The 24,700-nt window shown below is 33.5% G+C and overlaps 1 protein-coding gene across 1 annotated transcript in view; it reads left to right on the top strand.

Annotated features, from left to right (window-relative positions):
* Positions 1-14,738: 14,738 nt before the first annotated feature.
* LOC128228029 (uncharacterized) overlaps positions 14,739-24,700 on the top strand; it is a 93,566-nt gene continuing 83,604 nt past the window's right edge. Inside the window, exons 1-2 of the mRNA XM_052939061.1 lie at positions 14,739-14,802; positions 18,103-18,178. The gene's annotated coding sequence lies outside the window, so the exon portion shown is untranslated. The remainder of the gene's footprint in view (positions 14,803-18,102; positions 18,179-24,700) is intronic.

The following is a 24,700-nucleotide window of genomic DNA, read 5'->3' as shown; positions in this document are numbered from 1 at the left end:
AACAACAGATACGTTACATTTTACACATCTTGTAAAGCGTTTTGTTAGCTTCCGATTGTTATGTAAATCGCAATGACTACCAATTACAGTTCAAAACTATAGACTATGTCTTACAGATTTGCGTATAACAACGCTTTTAACATGCTTCATGGTGATATAACCAATAAAAATTTGAGGCAATTATAAATGTGTTAATAAAAATCGAGCCGTACATGAACAAAAGACAACATATTTTTTTATTTTCATTATTTATTTACATTGACAAAGTTTTTATTTGCTAACAATGAATTTAAACTAACATTTTCAAGAGTTTGACATGCCTTATTTCTTTATATGAAAATGTTCATAAAACTTCATATGTCATGTAACGTATCTGTCGGTCCTTTCAGCTGGTCTTGCTACCATTGCTGAAACACAGTCATTTACAGTAGATTAACTAAAATATTTCTAAAAGGTGCCCTTCAAATAGTAGTCTTTAACATGAATCATAAAAAAATGTTATTTAAAGACATGTCATACTGGACCAAAAACCCATGTCGTTTTGGACCTGTATATGGAGAATGAACGGTATAAGCTCTTATTTTCCTAGAATAGTTTAGCTACAAAATAAACCCAGTAACCTAGTTTCTGACTCCACATGACCCAGTTTCTATAGGGGTGGTAAGCATGCTGACCAACACATTGAAATAATAGCTGAAATCACTAAAATCATGTTGACATTTGAGTATTTTTTTCGCCACATTTCAAAATCTTTCCTATTTGGCGAAATTGCGAATGCCAGGGGAGGCCCTGTGGAGTAGTCCCAAAGAATATCCATACAAAGTTTCAGTCAAATATTTTTGATAGCATGAAAGGTATTAGACTTTGAAAACAAACTTTAACCACTTGGCAACGCCAATGCAAAAGTGACCATCTAAGCTCTTATTTTCTTTGAAAAGTCCAGATAAAAAGATATGGGGTGTTTAACAATTTTCGGAAGGGGGGTATTTATTTTAGTATGAAAAACGAAGACAAATTCATCATCTAAAGGGATATAATTGAGGTAAAAATTAAGTCTTTGTCACTAAATGAAATGCATGGATAAACAGCAGGGGCGGATCCAGGATTTTGGGTTAGGGGGGGTGTAACTTTTAATCACTCTAAAGGTTGCACTAGCAGATCCAGGGGTGTACCTATAGTTCTAATATCATAACGAGGTTTCTATTAGGACGCCTAAGTGGCTTATATAATTTGTATATTTTCGTTAAGCGGGAAAAACGAGGGAAGATACATGTATAATTGTGAACCCATGTTCAGATACTTTTACTATTCAACATATTCTAAGTGCATAGCTATCTATGTGTATCTATTCGCACAATGGATCTATCAGTAGCATGCGCCTAGGATATTTCCTGGCGTAGATGTTCACAATTTCCTCAATATCCAGTTTTATGTCCCTATGAATGAAGAGTAGCATGAGAGCGTTGAACCGGCTCTGGCCCATGGTACTCCTGTGCGGGTGCACTCTGTGTTGTGTACGAGTACATCTCAAAAGGCAATGTTGTATAAAGATACGCGAGCGAAGCGAGCGAAGAAAAAATAGGAAAAATATAGTATATTTTATTGTTTCCATACCAAAGAACATGTAAGCTCCGGGAATTTTAGGGGGGGCGTGCGCCGGGTGCGCCCCCCCCTGGATCCGCTAGTGAACAGCTATTTTATGGAAATGTGCAAAGAAACAACATGAATATCGAAAGTACTTTTAGAAATTTCCTAAAGCCTTTGCTCTAAAAATGGGGAAGGGGCATTTATTACGGGAGGGGTGTTTATTAGGAAATATACGGTATATATTGTCACCTTAGTGCAATAACTCAATAACTGCATAAAGAAATTGAAGCAGATATTGCGTTCTTGCACTAAGGTGACGATATGTAGTTAAGCATGATTCAAGAATAAAGCTGATTTATCATGCAACATCCTGGGATCAAATTGGGCTAGCATACTAGCAAAAATGCCCACAACGTTTTTAAAATCTTAGTTAAAATTCTGCCTTATAGCTAAATTTTGCTCACGGATTTGAACTCTAATTGAGAAAAGAAAAAAAACTGCAAATAGATGGTAAATAGTAAGACGGCCGATTTTTACTACATTTTGCTAGTCAATTTGTCTGACATTTTGCTAGTTGAAATGATTTTAACTAGCACAACTTTGACAGTGAAAGATTTTGCCAAATTCGAACCCTCACAGTCAGGCTGACAAAAGAGCAGCAGGCCTCAAAGAAACCTAGGTATAATATCTTGTCATTGCTAAAATATGTTCTGGAAAAAAGATACACCTGATTAGTTTTAAGTTTCTGGGGCCATATTCAATAAACATCTAAGATTGATCTTAAAGATAAGAGTGAAATCTACCTGTTTTGACAGTGTCAGAAATCTATGAATCAGTTCTGTACGCGTTTAAAATTAAATTAGGTGAGACAGTACCTTTAATATCGAGGTCATTCTGACAATGTCAGTAAACCATGTAATCGCTAAGAATATATCATACATATTGGATTGGTTCTCCTATGTGTTTGCGAAATATTTGATTTACGTTTTAACAAAGCGGGAATCAATGAAATAGGATTACCAATTCTACTTTCATTTTTTGATGAATGCTTATTTTTAGAAGTTTTCTGCTGTAATCGTTTATATTCTACAGGTATAGTGAACGTTCTTTTGTGGATTTAGTATTATTAATACGACATATCGTGAGTTTCATGTGACGCCTCTCAGACTCGCAAAATAAATGGGTCTAATTCGCGAAAACAGATGACAAACATGAAAACCGCTCGGCCCCATGCATACTATGTCTGGGTATAGGTGAAAATAAATGGAGAATACAATCACTGTATATCTTTGAATATTGTTCCTATTTCTGGGGCAATCTTCTCGCCCCATCCCACATTCTCTCGACAGAAAAATTTGATAGGTCATCCATCATGCATGGGCTGTCTGCTACTAGAAAAACAAGAATGAAAAAATATCGCCGTCGTCTTTCGACTTTTTTATTTTGTGGCGTCGAAATTCCCGATTCCCGGGATGTAATAACCGGCCAAAGTCTATTTCCCAGGAACCGGATTCAATAAGTTTGTCAAATTCCCGCCTTTCAGGAATGGTGTTCTGTCTAAAGCCCCGTGTATGCCCCCCCCCCAGGCGGGCAAAATATTGACAGGTGCATTAGGGTAACATAGCCCCCAAGAATAGGTAGGGTAGGGTAGGGAGGGATTTTTTTCTCTTTTTTTTAGGCTTTAAGTTTGTTACAGGTTTGTTTGCCTTGTTTTCGCATTTTTAAACAGTATTAAAAAAATCAGTGATATTAGATATTGTTGGGGCTTAACATTCGGTAACTATGATTGTCCGGTTAAACAAACCCTTAGATTGATTGACCGGCGCTCTCCCAGCTGAGCTAGCCGAGTTTCATTGTCATTCGTTACACACCTTCCGAAAGCAAAACATATTGGTAATTAAATGTGACAATATTGACCTGCTTCAGCATCTCAAAAACATTTCTATGCCATTCTCCAAGAAGTTAAGTTAGGAATATTTTATTAACTGTACACATGGCAACAGACCCAGGTTTCAGTTCCAGTCAAATTTTATCAGGCACCAGCCTGTGTCGGAACTCTCAGAATTTTATATTTCCTTTCTATACAAGTAGTATGTTTGCCCTGCTGCTATTTTATTTAAACTATTTTTATGATTGCATCATTGGATAAAAACATGACAAGTGAAAAGGGTCATGCCTTGTCCCACAGTGATGGTTGGGGTATATTAAAATTAGATGGCATTCAATCTTATGTTTGGGAAAACTTATACTATTAACCAGAGACATTTTGTTCCATTGTATATACCTTACTCTGAACAACGAAAAGTCAGAGAATTTCCAGATAAACTGTACGACAGGAATGTTAAACAGCTGTTCTTCATTCAAACAGGTATAGGCCCCTTGTCAGATGTTGACATGTCAATCTGGGATATAAACCCCAGCTTGCACAAAAACATTTTCTCTACATCTTTTAAACTCATCTTGGGTGTTAAACTCCCGACGTTCTGGGGTGTGATGGTGACCACAAGCCATTTTTACGATGTTTATGACAGCGGAATTGGTCGCCATGTTTTTGTTGTGTAGCACTTCGCGCAACTTTTTTTTTCTGCTGTAGCGATTCGCACAATTCATTTTTTTACGACGCACTGAGCATAACGCCCGTACAGTTCTGAAAAGTTAAGTACCAGGCACAAAATGGGGATTTTTCTGGCAAATCCCACCAAAAAAACAGAAGGGTCGGTGGTATTTTCCAGGTAGGGTCGGGTGACCCTAACCACACAATTTAATTTTTTAGGCCTCATCATTTTATCAAAAGTTCACAAGTTATGCGTCCATCTGCTATTATCTCACCTGATAAAACACTGATATCTGTGTCATCATGCCTGAGATCTCTCATACGTTTACTACCCATCCACCCATTAACAATACCCTTATTGTATAAATAGGCCATAAAAAGGGTTTGTTAAGGATTACATCTAATATAACTAATTGAACATGGACAGATTTTTACGTTTTTTTATATGGCAAATCCCTGAAAGTTTGAACTGTTATGTCACCATTTTTGTAGTAATTCCGATTTGGATTCTGGGGATATAAGCATTTAACATCTATAAAACATAATAAAAACGAGAACTATTACCATTGTATGTTATTTTATATTAGTTTCAATGGAATCGTGGAAGAAAAGTCAATATCCAAAGAAATTTTTTAGCTTTATTGGCATTTTGTTAATTCCTGACAGCGCCAATTATAATGGTATGTACATGTACATGAAGGGCAGATGCAGTTCACAATTATTTATAACATGCTCATTTCCCTGGTCCACTGTTACCAAAAATACTTTATTTATGCTGCTGAAGGGAGGCATTTAGTAATCGGTTGGTTGATTCGTCCGTCCATCCTCATGGTTTCCACTCAATATCAAAAGAATGCTTAAGGCCCAGGGACTTCAAACTTGGTATGCAGGTTGGTCATGATCAGCAGATGAACTCTGTTGATTTTGAGGTGAGTGGATCAAAGGTCAAGGTTGTGATGACCTTAATCGGAAAATAGCTTCCGGTCAATAACTAAAGAAACTTAGGCCAAGGGATCTCAAACTTACTAGGAAGATGGGCCATGACAAGCACAATGAACCCTATTGATTATGAGGTCAGAGGGTCTAAGGTCAAGACTGTGACCTTAAGCTGATAATATGTTTCCAAACAATAACGGAATAATGCTTAGGAATAATGACCACAACTTCGGTAGGCAGGTTTGTCGTGATCAGCAGATGAACCGTTATGATTTTGAGGTGAGTGGGTCAAAGGTCAAGGTCATGGTGAGCTTAAGATATTAAATCTGACACACATTTAATTCTTTTAACCAGGTTTTACATTGTGAAACCTGGTAATTTGAATGACATACATTGATTTTTGTTCAGACGGGCAGGCGGGCAGCATCAAACTCACCTTTGAAACTGATGAACATTAGTAAGGGTTAACATATCTTGACTTATGTTCATACATAGGAAGAGTTAATTGACATCTTTCATGGGATTGCATTTGGGACCCATAGGGTCATCATGGTCAATGTTATCAATTTGTCTTTATTTTTTTTATATGCCCGTTTTAAAACCCCCTGTCTTACTATAGATTTACCTAATGCATACAGGCCATCGGTCCGGCATTTGGGTGGGCGGGCATTTTCTGAACACCACATTTGGTTAAAATGTGTAATTGCATAACATCGGTTCGGTAACAAGCCATATCCCTGTAGTCAATTGTTTAAAAACAAAATAATATTTTTCATGTTTTTGAACGCCCGTTAAAAATGGGACGACGATTATAGTTTCACCTGCAGTATATGGGTGGGTTGTGGTTTGTTGTCTTATCAATAAATTTAGGACCCTTTGTCCAACTATATCCACATTTGGTCTTTTGCACTCAATCACTTAAGAAGCCTTTGTACAGTCATCACCAAATTTGGTCAGATATTCAGAATGTATGTAGCCATAATACGTACGAGGGGTGATCGCGAGTTTTGGGTAAATGTATTCTAATTTGTGTTCTATTGTAAATAAAAAATATACCACAATAATGTTTAATGAATAACAACTATCCATGCTAAATATTATACGAAATCATTAAAAGTTCACATGAATTCCAGTACAGTCACTATGCGTCACTTAAGGCACGCCAAAAACATAATGACTTCAATAAGCGTCACACGTCATCCATGTTCAATGAATGGCACACTTTACATAGTCACTGCGCAAGGCAATCCATTTCTGACGTCTCGCAATCCACTTGGTAAATGTCTCTCCAGTTGTCAAGTTGTTAAACTTTTCAACGGATTGTCAATGTCTTTTAGCAACATCCTAGAAGGGGTGTTCATGGAGGGAATGTTTATTTCGGGAAAGGTCCTGAAATCCATGGGGGCTAAGTCAGGGTTGTAGGGATAAGGTGTTTTTAGGCTTCGAATCCCAGTAATGTAATCTCTAACTGTGTAGAGTTGGCCCTATGTACAGGAGCATTATCCTGGTGCAAGATAACCCGATCCTATCAAGCAATTCATCACCTGCGTACCGATTCAAGAATGCAGCTGAACACCTTGCACGCGTCTGTTTTTCTTCATTGGACAACACCTTCGGGACCCAGCACCCACTGACTTTCGACATACCTTAAACTCTTTCGCAAGAATCCCATGCACAAGGGAAGGAGATTTGTCGAGTTCACTAGCAATACGTTTTTCGTCTGTCTTCCCGGATGATACCCTTCACTTTTTATCAAACACTAGGAATCACTATCAAAGGCATACCTTCTCTCTTATTGTCTTCAATTGATTTCCTGCCTTTCTTAAATCTTTTGTGTCATTTGTAGACGAATGCTGGGCTAAACTTCTTCAAAGTATGGTTCGTTTTCATAATTGAAATCATTTCAGTTTAATGATGCTCCGTAATTGACAGTCGTCTCCATTTGACGACATGACGCTAGTTTGGTTTCCTCGACTGTTCAAATGAACAAGCAGCTTTTTTCAGTCCGGATGTAGTAAACAACGTTGAATTTTATGGAAATGACGTCATGACGTGAACATTGAACGTGAAAGATTTGCGCAGATTTTTACCGTTTAGAACAGTGTACAAATTGCATTGCTTAAGGTGAATGAATGATAAAATGTAAACACATTTTGGCGTGCGCCAACTAGGGCCTGTTGTGTTTCAAGGTAACTGTTTATTTTTGCTTTTGTTGGCCGATTATTTTTTTGCTGCATATTTTATCTCTTAATAAATTGGTCTTGAGGATAATACAGTTTAAAATGTATTGGAATAAAATCAAAAATGTTATGAGCAATTTACACGAACTTCGTGATCACCCCTCGTAACACAAGTTTGATAACCAGCCATATTGCTTAAGTCACTTGTGAGTATTTGACCTTTTATTAAAAAAATAACCTAAAATTGGTCATGTGTGATCAATATCTTGAAAAGCCTTTGTCCTATCATCATAAAACTCGGTCAAAATGTATATGGACATAATATCTAGGACAATATGATAACTAGCTAATCGCACAAGTCACTCAAAAGCTATCGCCCTTTTATTATGGAAATGACCTAGAATAGGTCTTGTCGGATGAATATCTTTAGAACCCTTTCATCCAGTCATCACCAAATTTGGTCAGAATGTGTATGAGAATAATATCTGTGAAAAATTTTATTACCAGCCTTTTGGCATAAGTCATTGGAGAGTTATCACCCTTTGATTATAGAAATTGACCAGAATAGGACATATTAAATATAATAGTTTCACCTGCACTGAGTACAGGCGGATGGCTTGGTTGGTGGCATCCAATAAGTTGTCCAATCAATAACTTTACAAGCATTTGTCCAATCATCACTTAATTTGGCCAATTTTTTATGTGCATACATGTTATACCACTGATGAGTTTGATGAATAGCCAAATCCCTTTTGTCACCCGAGTGTTATTGCCCTTAAACTATAGAAATAACCTAAAATTGGTCTTGTCTGATCAATAACTTTACAAGCGTATGTCAAATCATCACCAGATATGGTCAGAAGGTATTAGGGCAAAATACCTCAAATGAGTTTAATAACTCACTAACTAGCCAATTTGCTGTAGTCACCTGAGAGTTGTTGCCCTTTAATTATAAAAATTTCTAGGGCACTATTTAAGTTCTAAAACTCGTTGATTCATCCACCCCTTGTCACAACACTTGAAAATTTCCATGGTTAAAACGTTTTGCTCTGTCATCCATTAACGTTACGAGTTTTGCAACCAGTTACCTAACATACCATATTTGGTAGGATCCTTGCTTTGTTTTACATTGTACATTTTATCACAGCCAGTTGACAATTCAGTTCTGTATTATTATTCTTAACATTGTCATGAAATCGCTGTTGTATTCAGTATTTTGTCTTAAAATGTCTTTCTCACACAATTTAAGATTGAGCACTGAGTGAATTTCATGTGCCATGATGTGGTTCCACAACATTCCGATATCTAAAACTGTCATGTCCCAAACTCCACATAACATGTGACACCATTTGTTTAACCCTTGCTTTACCAATCGGAACGCCTCTGCCATTTTCCATCGAAAACAATCTTGGATGTATATACCGGTGCAATAGAAGATGTAGTCCATGAATTAATAATAATAATATTAATTAATTTTAGTGATTAAATGTGTATTTGTATAATTAAGTTCAAATTGATATCCAGTGAAGTGCATTATTGTATAAATAATTAAGAATCTTACCCTGTGACAAGTGTGTTGGTAAGAACTAATGGCCCAGTTAGCTCAGATGGTTAGAGCGCCGTGCAAGTGTTCTTGCAGTCGTAGGTTTGAGCCCATCACTGGGGGCACTTCCTCCCAGGTTTACTGAAATAATGACATTGTTAAACAGCAAGAGTGCCTCCGTCTGCCTAAAAGGTTAATGGGGAGAGGAGTGTAGTTGGTTAGAGCAGCTTGCTCGTGTTCCAGTGTTTGTGGGTTTGAGCCCCAGACTGGGCGCATTTTTCCTTTCTAGTGCTTAGGTTCAACTATTTTTTTTAAGTACTCTACGATCTACTGGCAGCGAAGTTAAATGTAACAATTACTGACATTGTAAACCTTCCATATACATCAGAGGTTATTTTCATGGGAAAATGGCCTTGGTGTTCCGATTGTTGCTTTGCCTATACTGCTTATATAATATCAATGAAGGGAATCATTGTAAGTGGACGCTTGGTTTTGTTTAATTATAAAATTACGAACTTCGCCAATCTGAATTTGAATTGTTGGCAAACATGAACGCAGTGGAATTGAGATAATTCAATGTTGTTTTTTGTTTCTTCAAAATGTCTTGCTTTTTTGTTGGGATATATTCTGAATATGGGGAACTTCAGAGTCTATATTTTGGGGTCAAATTGGGGTCAGTCACAGGTACCAGCTATTAAAAAGAAGCTAGGGTAAAATGTCCCGAGCTATTACTCTAGCAAATATCAATAGTTTACTACAACCTTTCAAAGATTAATTTGGGTAATTGAATATTTGATTGAAAAAAACACACCAAATATTTGAGTATCAATCTTGTCATTCGTTTTCGTCCCTTAGGCCTTTTTTAAAATAAATTGGTTAACGGATCCGCCGCCCAATATTTTCGAAAACTTTTGGTGCACATGAAATGATATAAAACCTGTTGCCTGTTCCTTTGCAGCATAAGGATGCAGTTTTAAAAATTGTTTTCAAAATGGCAACCTCAATTGAGCTGAGATCATACAAAAAAATATTATTTTTTTTTTAATAACTGACATCAAGGCTGATGTCTGTATCAATGGTAACAAATCACATATAAACCATAGAAATTGATAAAATATATTGTCCTGTGTTTGTCCCAGGGGGCATAAATTGTTAAACAAATTATATTTAGACTACTATTCAAGTAATCAAAATCTGGGGTAACTTAAATTTTGTTAAAGCTGCAGAGAAATATGTTAACTTCAAAGACTTCATTACTGAATATAAAGTCATTTTAAGCTCGACTATTCGAAGAATAAGGAGAGCTTAGTGCTACTCACCCTGGCGTCGGCGTCACACCTTGGTTAAAGTTTTGCATGTAAGCACCATTAAGTCATTATCTCAGTAAATACATCAGTTATTGCATTGAAACTTTGGATATGTATTCCCAACTATCTTACATACTAAATTAACGAAGTTAGATAACAATTATTTGAATATAATGCAAATAATAGGCCTTTATTATTCGACTTAGAAATTCTGGTTAAGGTTTTGCGTGTAAGCACACATAGGTTAATATCTCAGCAACTACTTGAGGTATTGCATTGAGACTTTATACAATGGTACTCAACCATCCAACCTATTTAATTAACCAAGTTAAATAACTCTAGTTTGCATTTAATGCAAAATAATTGCCCTTTTTTATTTGACTTAGAAATTCTGGTTAAGGCTTTGCATGTAACCACATTTAAGTCAATATCTCAGCAAATATATCATGTATTGCATTGAAACAGTATTAGATATGTATTCCCAGATAACACTTTTTAGAATATAATGCAAATTATGGGCCTTTATTATTAATGACTTAGAAATTCTGGTTAAGGTTTTGCGTGTAAGCACACATAGGTTAGTACACATAGGTTAGTATCTCAGCAACTACTTGATGTATTGCATTGAGACTTTATACAATGGTACTCAACCATCCAATCTACTGAAATATCCGAGTAAGATAACTCCAGTTTGCATTAAATTCAAATAATGGCCCCTTTTTTATTCGACATAGAAATTCTGGTTAAGGTTTTGCATGTAACCACTTTTAAGTCAATACCTCAGCGAATACATCATGTATTACATTGAAACTTTACACACAGGCTCCCATCTATTTAACCTTCTTATTTAATTAAGTAAGATAACTCTATATTTCATAATATGTAATTTTTTCCCCTTTATTATGCGACTTAGAAATTCTGGTTAAGGTCTTGCATGTTAGCACACATAGGATAATATCTCAGCAACTATTTGATGTATTGCATTGAAAATTTATACAATGATATTCAACCACCCAACTTAATTGAATAACCAAGTTAGATAACTGTATTTTGCAAATAATGGCCCTTTATTATTAGACTTAGAAATTCTCATTAAATTTTTTGCATGTAACCACATTTATGTTAATATCTCAGCACACCATGTATTGCATTGAGATCTAATCTAACAGTGATCCATGCATGTTTCACCAAAACTTTTCAATCCTTACACTGAAAAGCGGCAGAATAGTCGAGGCGCTGTCTCTGTGACAGCTCATGTTATTATTTACATTTCATATTCCATTTAATTAATGATTGAGTGAGTGAAATTTGTTGTGCTTTTTCTGTTGAGAAGTAGTTGTGCCCAGCAATAAGGAGACACAGGCATATTCATTGTAAGGTTGATATGTGGAAATAGTGTTGAAAATAGAAAAACTCTTGCAGTCAGGATGTGCTTCAAAAAACATCAACAAAAAGTGACAGTAAAACTGAAAGTTTGTAATAATATTGGCTTAAAATGTGACACTATTATAAGGTGGAAGTGTATAAAATGCTTATATAATTATTACATTAATTTGTAGGAGAGAAAATTGGACTATAAAGCCAAACATATGTGTATGACAAAGTTGAGCATTTGAGCATAATATCAATATTCATTATAATATTGAGGCATTGAAGACATTGTGTTGCATAGAAATCAAAACATTCTTTTGCAATTCAAATATCATTCATATGTATCTATGAACATGTCTTTCCTGTTCGTTGTTATTTTGATCTTTTGGTTTCGCCACAAACGCTATGAAAAATACATGTAAAAGAATTAGTATGAGTATGAAATCCTTTTTTTTTCTTTTTTTTTTCAAAAAAATCTGTTAACCAATTAATAAAAAAAAATGGCCTTAACTAATGGTTACACACTCTGTAACGGTGTAAATGGAAATCCCTAAGCCCTGCATTTGTTTTGTTTCTGGGACAGTGAAAACAGTGCAAATTGGTGTTGTCCTAGTGACTGGTTCATGATGTTTAAGTGTCTAAAAGCTGAAATAGCAGCATGATAACAAAACAATGATTGAGTGTTCATTTAATTCCCCATATTCCCCCAAATCTTTGACAAGATTATTAAGCATTAAAGTTTCCTCAGGGATTTCACTTTTTGTTGAAACAATATTAAAATTTGTAATATTGATTAAAATCTATTTTCTGTAATCTGGGAGAAATATTGTTATTAGTCCAAGTTTGTTACAGGTCCCTGCTGTAATAAACTGTTAATTAAATGAATTGATCTATTAATACCACAGAAACATTGCAGTGAAACCTTTTAAATGCTTTTAGCTCATAAATGTTTCTGTTTATTGTTGCTATTCCGAATAATTGCAACGTAGGAATTATTGCAACATCATATTATAAAGCGACCATCCTTCCTGATTATAAATATTCACATATATGCATAATGGTTGCACATCCAGTTATTGAGTTCTTCATTCCTGGTACATCACATGTAGTTTATTGGTAAAGATTTGTTAACAAAATATTTTCATAGCAACTTAAAACCTCACCCATTATTCAGGCTAGTACAGTAATTTACTTCTGCCATCATTACACAACATTGAATGATATTTAATGAACATATTGATACCAGCTAAATTCTTCCCCCTGTGTAATTCCCATCAAGGACTCACCTCAGTAATTAACCCAGTAATAAATACCTTGTGAATATATACCTGTAATTAGGATAATTAAAGGAAACAATGCTATCTCTGGATTTATATTCTCTCCAGCTTTTAGTCAGAGCTTATAATTCATACTTGTATTATGGTTATATAATATGTTTTGCATTATGAAATATTACAAATCTGTTTATGCGTTATAATGGAGAAATAATGAATTTTGTCAGTAAAACAACAACAGCGAAGTATATTTTTGATATTTCATTGCAAACTAAGAAAAATAAATTAAAATACCAACAAATCTCTGAAAATGAGCTTCAAAGAATCTTGTGATCATTAATTGTAATTTCAACATTTTCATGAGTGGCAATAAGCAGTGAGTGAAAATGTAGCTTTAAAATGATCAAAGGATTTTATGACACCCTTGAAATAAAATGTGATCTTACATTGAAATCAACAGATATAATAACCTCTATATATTCAATAAAAAATATAATTTTTATTTAAAAATTACAAATATACCAACTCGTGCATTTCATTAAATTGTTAACTATCACATATATTTAACATGAAAAATATATTTCTCTTTTCATGAATTCTTTTATTTCACTAACTTTTGTATCTTGATGATTTTTACAATATTAATTTCAATTCGTTTTTTCCCTTTGCAAAGTTTAATAGCTTACCAGTCATATCTTAATTCTTAAGCAAACACTAAATTCTTACATCTGACTGTTTTCACTATATTTTACACCTTTATTATTTTTTGTCCTGGCTTCCCTGGCTTATCATAAAATATAAGCTTACATATCAACACAAGCCAGACAAGCCATGATATCTATTTACTGGACAAAGATAAGACTATTTTAAAGGAAACTATCATTCTAAACTAGCTTGTGTAAAACACAACTAATCTTCCGAGTTTTTGTACCCATGCTTTCTTAGCCCAGGTGACAGTTTACCTGAGACATTTCTACACTAAAGTCAGTTCTTGTCATCTTTATTCCCCGGACATCTCTTCTAATTCCTACTTGGTGTGTCTCTCAGTCAATTTATTTATTACAACATAAAACTACATGTAGTATGACATAAATGTAAAAATATATCAATTATTGAAATGATCAGATGAGATAAAATTGCTTTTTGTGGTGGTAAAAGAGTGACTTTTTCGGATAATACCTATTGTGATTGATGATGCTACCACTGCTGTTGCTGCTGCTGCTAATGATGATGGTTGTGGTCAATGGTGATGATGGTTGATTTAGTGGAGATGGTGGTGTTGATGGGGGTAGTCAGATAGTGATTGTGGTTGTGTTGGTGTTGGTTGTTATTGCTGATGATCACAGCAACAGCAGAAAAAAATATTTACATTTAGTAAAAGATATATCAATTATACCAGTAGTTGTATCTTAATTATGTGATTTTTATTGAGTAATTTCAGTATTTCATTTCTGGTTTGATATTTCCCCCCAACTGTTTGATGATTATCTTTCCATTATTTCATAATGATGGTAATCATATAATAAAATAAGTTCATATTATCATATTGTATAATTACAGCAGGTCTCCAATGAATTCACAGGTTCCTACAATGTGGGAAAAGTGAAATGACTGGGAGATGATCATTGGGTGAACCTATATCGAGTGCCAGTATCTCCTGTTCGTCCCTATGGGAGAGATCCACAGTGTGAAGTCAGATAGTCATTGTATGAGCCTTTGTCAAGTTTCTGTCTCATCTTCAGTGTAATCTGATAAAAAAATGTATTTGTATTAATAATAGTAGATATTATGATCTTATACTTTAATAAAAAGGTAAAGAGATCAATAGTGGGGATTTAAAAAGCTATGATTTTCAATTAAAATGCTTACTGGTAATTTTTAAGAATGTTTTGGTGATGAAAGAAATGTAGAGGAAGGATACAAGTGTTGTTGATTTTAATTGGATTAAATAATTTAGTTCTTTTTCGTTTCATTTAGTGTTTACATGGCAATACTTATTGGATTTTCAACATTACCTAATAGCTGATGATCTGCATTGCTCCATTTAAAGGTAACTATCTTTGATGATGTTGTTAAACTGAAAGTAATGGTTATATTATGTGATAATCTCAGGATATGGATTAATCAACACTTGAAATTATACATCAGTGGACTGGGTAGGTGTAAAACTTCAAACAGGTGTAATCTGTTTATATTTTGCTTTTATAAAAGTCTGTTGATAAATGTGAGCTAAGACTCAGCAATTATTTAAAACAAACACTATGTATACGCAGGGTTCTCAAAATGAACCGGCCGCCGGCCTATCTGACCGGTTAAAACCAGAAATCAGCTGGTTAGAATTGTTGTAGAAACCATAAAGTCACATTTTTTTCTGACATATTTAATACTGATGATCTATTCTTACTTCGGCATATATGTAAGAGTCTTCAAGTTCGAAATCGTATTGGTAAGAATTCTCCATAATTTGCGCATGCGAAGTTACGGTTACCTCTTAGAAGAAAACATTGCCGATGTCAAAAACATAGACACCCCAATAAAGTGGCAAAATTATAACCATCAGATTAACGCAACCATCTGCTAAAAATAGATGTTTTGCTACGATGAACACTCGATATCTTCTAATTGGCCGTGATTGCAGATGGGTGTAATCGGTCCAAAAACTTGGTAGATCATAGGAGACACATTTAGCTGACTGTATAATGCAAATATTTCTGATAATGTTCGCCGAGTTAATTTTTTCCCACGTCCGAAATAAAACTTACTTTTTACTTATGTATTAATGATAAGGCTTTGCGTATGCACAGGCTAAATGGCAGGTTTTATTAACATTTCATTAATCGTTATAATAATTAATCTGCAATAATCAATTGTTATTTATTTCGCCTAATACAAGTCCCATCCCATCACAAACAGCTGCGAAAGGATAACTAATTAACACATGTATTGCAATGTGTCGTGTTTGCCGGCTGCAGATCAAACGATTCACTTTGTGATGTCAGAGCAAGAACACACCACATTTTTCCGTTTGATATGCAGCCGACATATACAACACAGTTCAATACCTGTGTTAATAAGTTAAACTTGAGATTAAAGTCACGTGGCAATGTATTGTATTTAAATCGGTCAGTCGAATACCGTATGAACCCATTTTCTCTAGGCTAGTTAACCATCTACCGTGTTTACCGCTACTGCATCAAGACTTGTTAGATTATCGGAAAAATTATAGTCAATAATCGTCGTGTGAGAAACTTCAAATCACGGCCGAAATGTTTGAATTCACTGCAAATATAAATGAACTTTTAGGATTCGCAAAATATGTATGTATTTTCGAATTATAAGTGCTTTTTTTATTTAATTTTTTCACCCCCCCCCCCCCCCCCACCCCCCCTAGAAAACCTGTTACAAATTCAATTTGGCCTGTTCAACTCAAACGTTTTGAGAACCCTGTATACATCATGCTATTCTTAATAATTCTTCTCAATATTGTTAAATCTCATAACAATACTGTGTGCCATACTGTCAGTCCCATACTGCAACATTAGTGTATAATAATCATACATATGTTTATATCTTGTACAACAATACTATATTCTTTACCTTGTGGATGTTATACAAAATGTATGGGGGTTTAATGCACTTACTATTTACATACATTGACATACACGGGATGATTTCATGTGTTTAGACAATGTACTTATGTATAAGACCTTAATTAAATAAAAGTCTGGACCCAGGTATTCATACCATTAAAGCTTCAGTAATTTCCTAACTTTAGTTGATTTTTCGTAGTAAAATATTAAAAAATGTGTAAGTGATTTTAGAATTAAAGAATGTGTATTTAATAATATTTAATAATATCAATGAAAGTTTAGTATTTCAGATATTATTAGTTATTGTATCAAGTGAACAGTGAGAGTTTAACTTTGGAAATAAGATAAGTAAAGAAATGATGTAAAAGGAATACCTGTCTTGATCTGCACTGTTATATATATATATATATATATATATATATATATATATATATATTATTTTTTTAAATTACATGTAGGTAATCGGTTATTTCCTTGAGAAAAATTTAGAACTGGTATGTTTTTACTTTCTTCATGGAATATCCAAAAGTGTAGTATGTTGTGCTTTTTTAAGCTCTGTGACTGTCTTTTGTCTATCACCTTTTTGTTGAACTGTAGGTCTCATTGGAAATTTTGTCAGAGTGATATTGAGTTTAAAATTTCGTTCAAAATTAAATGCCATGGTTTTCAGTGTTAAAAAGTAGGTCAGTAGGTCAAATCAGAAAAAGATGTATTGAGTGTAAACCGAAATTTATTTTAGAAATATAATTTAACCACCTTATAACAGATCCAATAGTATTCATAATTTCTGGAGTTCTGTTTATTGGTCATGATTGGTTGAAAACCAGGGTCAATAGGTTAAATATTAGAAATATTTTGTAAACAAAAAACAATCACTTTATATCTCATTTGATAATCAGAAAACAAACTGACATATTAAAAATGACTGTCTTTATATCAGTTTGTTATTGGGTCATGTTGAGTACAAAAACTAGGTTACTAGGTCAAACGATAGAAAAAACATTATTAACACATGTGGCCTCATTTTCTATCCTACATGTATATGGCAGCTAGTTATAGGGGGAAAAGTCTGAATCAGAATATTATAATTGTTGATGCAATCATGAACTTTAGTATTGTCTACATGTATAATTATATGTCTCATATTAAAAGACTTCTTTCATTGTAAGAAATTAACTCCTAAAGACATTTTACACAGAAGATCTACATTCTGTCTATATATGTATATGGATATGACTTCATAATAAAGGCGATATTTATAACAAACATTCTCGGAACAAGACCGTCAGTTGTCATACAGGTTTATTTATGATGATCAATTATGAACAATGAGACAACTCAATATGAAACATTAACATTATCTTTTGTCTCCTAGTCTGAACAGCGGCATATTTGTTATATGGTTCATTGATTGGCATAATCCTCTACTTGTAAGATATTTGTCAGCCTTTTTTGGTCCTTAAAAAAATTGCAACAAGGTAAAGGTTTTCATTTATTTATTTTTCAAATATGTAAAACAATACCCCAACAAGATTGTTCAAATGTCGTCATTGTGTTTGAGTGTACTTTCTCACTGTTCATTAGCTTCTAAATACACTTTGCAAAATACAGAAAAAATGTTCATTTTCAGCATGGAAGTATATCCTTGTGTGTGAAAGTGTTCATAATTGTGTGCTATTTTTTATTAAAAAATATACAAAAGGTTAATGCCATAAATGATACTTCCATATCAGTAAAAATCTGTTTGCATTTACTTTCAGATGTTGAAATGATGTGATCAAATACTTGGTGAAAGTCCGAGAAAGATGACAGTTTTATTCTGGATTGTTTTATCAGGTTAGTTTCCTTGTATATGTTATTCAATTAAGACCTGAATGCTGTGTTTTCTCAGTTTCATGAAGTAAGTTAACATTAAGTTTTCATGCTGCAATGCACATTTAATACCGTGCTCAACTTGCATATACTGTTCGAGTTATTCCCCTTTATGTATACCAATGAAACAGCATCATCAACTGCATGGTGTCTCCACTTGCCTGTATCTGGCAGACATTGATTTAGAAATGAGATGTACTATTTCGTAACAAAATTCTGTTATTTCAAGGGCAATTTGTGCAGGCACTGCATGTCCTTCAAGGTTATTGGTCCCTCCATTTTCCTGCCAACAGACCAATGCTTTAGTTGGCAGATTCAGCCAGTCACCTTTTAGCTGAGACTGGTATTTACTATCATTTCCTGTACTAAACACAAACTAGTTTAGTACCAAGTTAATTCCAAATTATCTTGTTTTATTGATTACAATTAACTTCATGGCAAACTACATTTGTTATAATTGAAGTTATTGTCTTTGCTGAGTATGTCAAGCTTTTTTGTTAAAATGATTTTTTTGTACAACATCATACTTAAATTATGTAGTCTAATAAAAAAAAGTGTTGTTTAAAAAAAAAAAAATAGTCAAGGTATGCCAAAGCACTGGTGTTATCCTTGGTGTTGCCATCCTGCAACAGCCCTGGTCAGTCATGAAACTTGGTACTTAAATAACAGTTATCTATGACAATGCACACAAAAAACATGTGAATTTAAAAGCCCATAACTCTTACTATATTCATTTATGAGTTTCGTCACTTGGCCTATGGAGACAAATAGTGTGTTGGTATTCACATGTTTGTAACAGCTATTGTTTTCCTATTGCGAAATTGATGCCAGAAGTCAGTAAGATCTAGAAGTGTGTATAATTCTTAGTTTTATGAAAACAATACTGTTTTTTGTTCTTATTACTATAAATGTTTTACCATAACCATGCATTCAAGCATGATCTTGACCTTCATAGAGGACTATGTTAGCTGAAACATCTTGGTTGAGTTGTTTTCTAGTGATGTATTTGCCTGTGTGTATCGAAAACAGTAATGGTGTACTATTCATTATGTGCTAAGCATTGTTGTTGGTGTTGGCTGATATGCAGAAACAGTAACCTAAGCTTGGCCATTACTCTAAAATCTATTGACATTGATAAGAAACTTGGTACACATGTTGCAAGAGACAATACACACATACATAGCAAGGCCATTAACTCTGACTGTAATAATTGTTGAATTATGTCCCTTGGTTGACTGAAAACAACAACAGGTGGGCTTTGGTGTTTGGTCCGCAGTTCTCTTGCTTTTTAAGTGTTGATGTAAATACACATTAAGAAACTCCTTTCCAAGACTCACTGGTGGTCTCTCACAATTCTAGACATAATTCTAGGCAAAACATTGTACTTTATATCTGTGTTCCTGATTTGGTATATCACTTCTGACCATCAGGCAAATCAGTTTCAGAATACTCATAAAAGCCATTTAAAGACAGATTATAGACAGAGACTTTTTTGTACAAATCGGAAGGCATATGAAATGCCAGGTTACTGTCACCCAGCATTGGCCAACATTGATTATGTGCCAAGCATAGAAAGGTTTATGAGATTCTTTATTTTCAGAACTATATAAATCATTTACTGCGTTTGGAAACTTGCCTTGTAGTACGTAGGAGTATCTAGGGTAATAGTTGTTTTAAAATTCATTTTGACGGCTTTTATTTCAAACCAGTATATTTTCAGATTCGTTGTTAGAAAGGTATTAATTTTGATTGATTATGACTGTTCGACATTAAAGTACTCATGAGAGTATTTACAATGTGAGTTGTTTTATAAACTAACTACAGTAACTTAAATGTTGTTTATACATGTAGTTAAATGATCGCTTTGCAGCCAATAATGAGGACCTGCGTTACATGTCTTTGATAATGAAGTCACTTATTGTGGTCTACCGCCGTTGCTGGCGCTCCCTTAGCATGAATAAACCTAATTTGTGTAATACATAAGTTATATATAACCTATCCATCTTTGTTAAGTAAAGACTAATATGATGCTCTACAAAGTTGTTTTCAAATAGTGCTCAAATCAATGTCAAAATGAGCTCCACCCAGAGGTGACTTTTTTCACTGATGTTTTGCATAGAAATATATAGCATAAACTACTGATACCCTACCATTTTGCTTTAAAATTGCATGTTGGATCAAACCCATGCAGAAATTATTTCAATGTTTTTTCAAATCCTAACCATTCCTATGATTTCTTAGCAAATACCAATGTTTTCTCATTTGCAAAACATTGGAATTCTTTGGAATAGACAATCCTAACAAATCCAAAGAATTCTTAAGACTTCTTTGGATATTTATATTGGAAAAGAAAGGAAAAGATTGGAATAATAATCCAAACTTATCCTAGCTTTTCTGAATTGGAAAAAGTTGTCATTACTTAGAAATGCAACCATTTTTCTGTAACATGAAAATCCAAACATTTGGATGAGTTAGGAATTTAGTATCATGACATTGAGCACATAGGACAACTTACTCTATAAGAATTCAACAGTTTCCTTTTTCAGATTTTTTTCAATATAATGTCTAATGTTTACCAATGGTATTGATTGATATTTGTGAGTGAGTAGTATTTTGTTATCACCTGTTGCACAGAATTCATCAAAACATCAGTTGATGAGGTATTTTCATGAACCTAACTTCTTGAACTTGAATCATCGAAATTAAATGAATGTGATGAACTGTTTAACCATTTAAAAGATGAGACGACCAGCAGAATATAATAAGATGCATCAGCAACAGGCAGATAGTTGAGGTAACTGTGGTTACAACTGACTGTTGCATTTAGAGTAACACTATTGGCCCAGTCATAACCTAAAGATTATAAATAAAAAAATAAATAACATGCTTAAAAAAAAATCCATATCAAAATAACATGAACATTAAAATTAAATTTATTTTAATTAAAGCACCACATATATCATATGTATCATGTAAGGTGCCATGGATTGTTCCACTCACAGGTGATTGTCACATTGCCTGGATACAGTAATATATTTTTATAATTTTTTATATATTTTTTATATTTTTATTATTTCGGTCAAGATAGTGAATATATGTCATTTAAAAAAAAAAATTACTAACTTTTTCCATGAAAAATTGTGGAATATTGTTTTAAATGATATATATTCACTATCTTGACAAAAAATAAAATAAAAAAAAAATATTTAAAAAAAATAAATATACCTGTATCCAGGCAAATATGACGAGCACCTGTGGTAAACACTGGTTAATTAGTTGCCAAACAAGTTAAATGTACCTTCTTTCAAGGTTCACTAAACTTAAACGACCCTACAATCATTGACAATGACGCAAGGCGATGTCCAGAGTTTTTCTTCCAACTTCCGGTTTCGCTTACGTCTTTAATAATTAGAAATAAAATTAGATGGACCATGGTCTCTGAGAATGGGGAAAAATGCAATTGATTTGCTTGTAATTGATTGTCTCTCAAATATTTACTAAAAAATAAAAATTCTAACGTAGCTATATATTCTAACGGTTACGCATTTAAGACGAAACGCTCTTCACTGGCGGAGGTAATTTCGAACTCCCGCTATTTTTGTCGAAATAATGCGCCAAATAAACTGAAGTGTTGTTTCGTTTATTTAAGGTAAGTTCAAGCGAAGTAAGGGGTGTAATTCAATTACTTTTATAACGATCTTTTACGCTAACATTATTGTTTAAAATAACATAGCAACATTTTGAAGTAATGAGCAAATATGTTTTCTTGTAATACATTTTCGCGACAAACGTACGAAATACGTTTGTGTAGAAACACAGTTAAATGAATGTTTGTGACTTACGCGTACAGCTAATACTTCATTGTTATATATTTTAACAGCTATTATATTTGTTTCTTAATGTATGTAAGCTAATTTTGTCTAGAAAAAGAATCAATTGCCATAAAGGGTCGGCAGCGATGGAAAAGTGGGTGGGGAAGGTCAAAAACTAAAACGTTTAAAAAGTCCATGTTTTATATAGTTTTGAGGAACGATCCTTTAGGGGTGTGAAACATATATTATTGGCAACATGTTTTGGGGTAGTAAGGAGTTAACAAATTTTACAATAAAAGATTAATTAATATTTTGGATCAAAAAAACTTTCACATTTATTCAAAAAAGTCTGTTGACATTGCTTATCACTTTGTTTTTTTATGTCAAAATGCCCCAGACTACCTATTCAACAATGTTGTGAGTTCTTTATTATATTTTGTCAAATAAATAACCATTATGCAAACAAATTATAGTTTAGTGTCTGAAATGATGTTTCATTTATTTTAGCCGGCCTAAAGGAGCTAACAAAGATATCACCAGTCCACAAAGGAATCAACCAGTGAAGGAGAAAAACATTCAAAGCTGTAAATTGCCAAATCCATCAGTGAGTAGACTATTTTTAAAGCACATGGTAAGATTTCCATGTTGCAATGGATAAATGGGTATGAGTCATGCTTGTGAAATATTGAACCTCAAAACTAAGTAGAAATTGATATTTTTAACATTTTAAATTGTGGTCCTTCAATGGGCTTTTGCATCGCTGCTGACCCTTGACCTTTTAAATAACCACTATGCAAGCAAATTATAGTTTAGTGTCTGAAATGATGTTTCGTCTATTTTAGCCGGCCTTAAGGAGCTAACAAAGAAATCATCAGTCCACAAAAGAATCAACCAGTGAAGGAGAAAAACATTCAAAGCTGTAAATTGCCAAATCCATCAGTGAGTAGACTATTTTTCAATGCACATTGATTTTGAAAACAATATTGTGGATGTGTGGAGTGGATTTTATTTGTAACGGACAAACACTATTAAGAATCTTGAAAAAAAATCAGACTTAATATATTTGAGCACTTTGGTTCGAACAAATAAAATAATATATCATTAATTTATATTCCACGTGACATTGAAATCTTAATTTGCACTGATTTGATAACTTGCCGTTAGAAATTGGAAACTATTGGCAGTACAAATAAAAAAAGAAATATTTTTCAGGTTGGAAGATGCGATGTCAAAGTCTCAGACAAAAGCTTCCAGAGTTAAGAAAAGATCACTTCAACAAAAACAAGCACAAGAAGAATGACTGCAAAAAATATTTTCGCAGATGCGTTTCCTCATCAAGTGTATAAGGAAAACGGACCTGTCTACAGAGACTAGATGTAAATGTCAAGGACTGAAATGAGCAATTCAATGGCTCATTTCTAATTGTGTTAAGTGTCATAAAAAATTTAAACTGTTATAAATGGACATGTAGTAATGATGAAATTATCATCCTTCATTTACTTATTCATGAACTTAGTTCATGAATGACATTTTGAAAAAATCATGTTCATTAACTGTCAAGTTCATTAACTAAGTGGGAGTTCATGAACATGATTTGTCCAAATTGTCATTCTTGAATAGTTCATGTTATTCTCAAAAAGCACACGCTTGACGTCACTGACATGGATATTAATTTGATGGACTAAAGAAGCTCCATACATGGAAAATGACAAATGCGAATCAATTAATACGCTGTCTAGAATAAAAAATAACAACTGTATAACTAATTTTATCAGTAAATACAAAACTGTGAGTCTAGCCTGCTGATGCCAAAAATTAAGTCATTAATATCTATGCATTTAAACTCCAGAATGACCTTTATGAACCATTAATGTACAGGTGATATTTATTGTTTCTTAAATACAATAACTTTATAAACTGTGTTAGTTTGAATTTTTTATCCATGTTTTCATGCACATTGGTTAAAAGTACATGTTTGAAAAATATAATGATATAATTAAGGAGAGATAACTGTTTTACTTGCGTTTATGCTGTAAGAGCGTAGAAGGGCATGTGAGTGAATTTCATAAAGCATGTTAGAGCATCTTGGGTCATTTGCTTGCTTACCCTACTGCGTTCATACAGCATAAAAGCAGTAAAATGTGAGCATTACTTATAATTTTAATACATAATGAAAAAAATGTTCATTTTGGTTAAACAGTAGGAGTACTTTTATCTTGTTCTGTGCGTATCACAGGCAGAAAAAGGACTTGCAGTTTACTCTAGATTGATCATGGTGTTAAAGACCTTCGCCAACAGTTATGTTTTAAATAATGCAATTGAGTATTTGTTCTTTTAGAAATGTAACCAACAACATATGTTGGTATGAAAGAATAGCTGATTTTGTAATGTATTATAATATATTTGTTTTAAATGACTAATCCTTAATTAAGAAAAGTAATCTACATTTCATGATGAAATGGAATTGGTTGCGTAAAACTGGAGCTTACAAGAAAGTGTTTTCTATTTTCTTGTTGACTAATTTTTTTCATAATAGTGGTTGACATTTTTATTTTTAAACAAGAAAGTTATGATGTACCTTTTGATATCAAATGGTTTTCTACGACATGTGCAACTTAAAACAAGACATGTTGTCTGTAAATTTGTCTCAGTGCGTTCACATGCATTCTGGTGA

This window comes from Mya arenaria, chromosome 3, assembly GCF_026914265.1.
Source record: "Mya arenaria isolate MELC-2E11 chromosome 3, ASM2691426v1".
Lineage (NCBI taxonomy): Eukaryota > Metazoa > Mollusca > Bivalvia > Myida > Myidae > Mya > Mya arenaria.
This window is presented reverse-complemented; position numbering and strand designations above follow the sequence as displayed.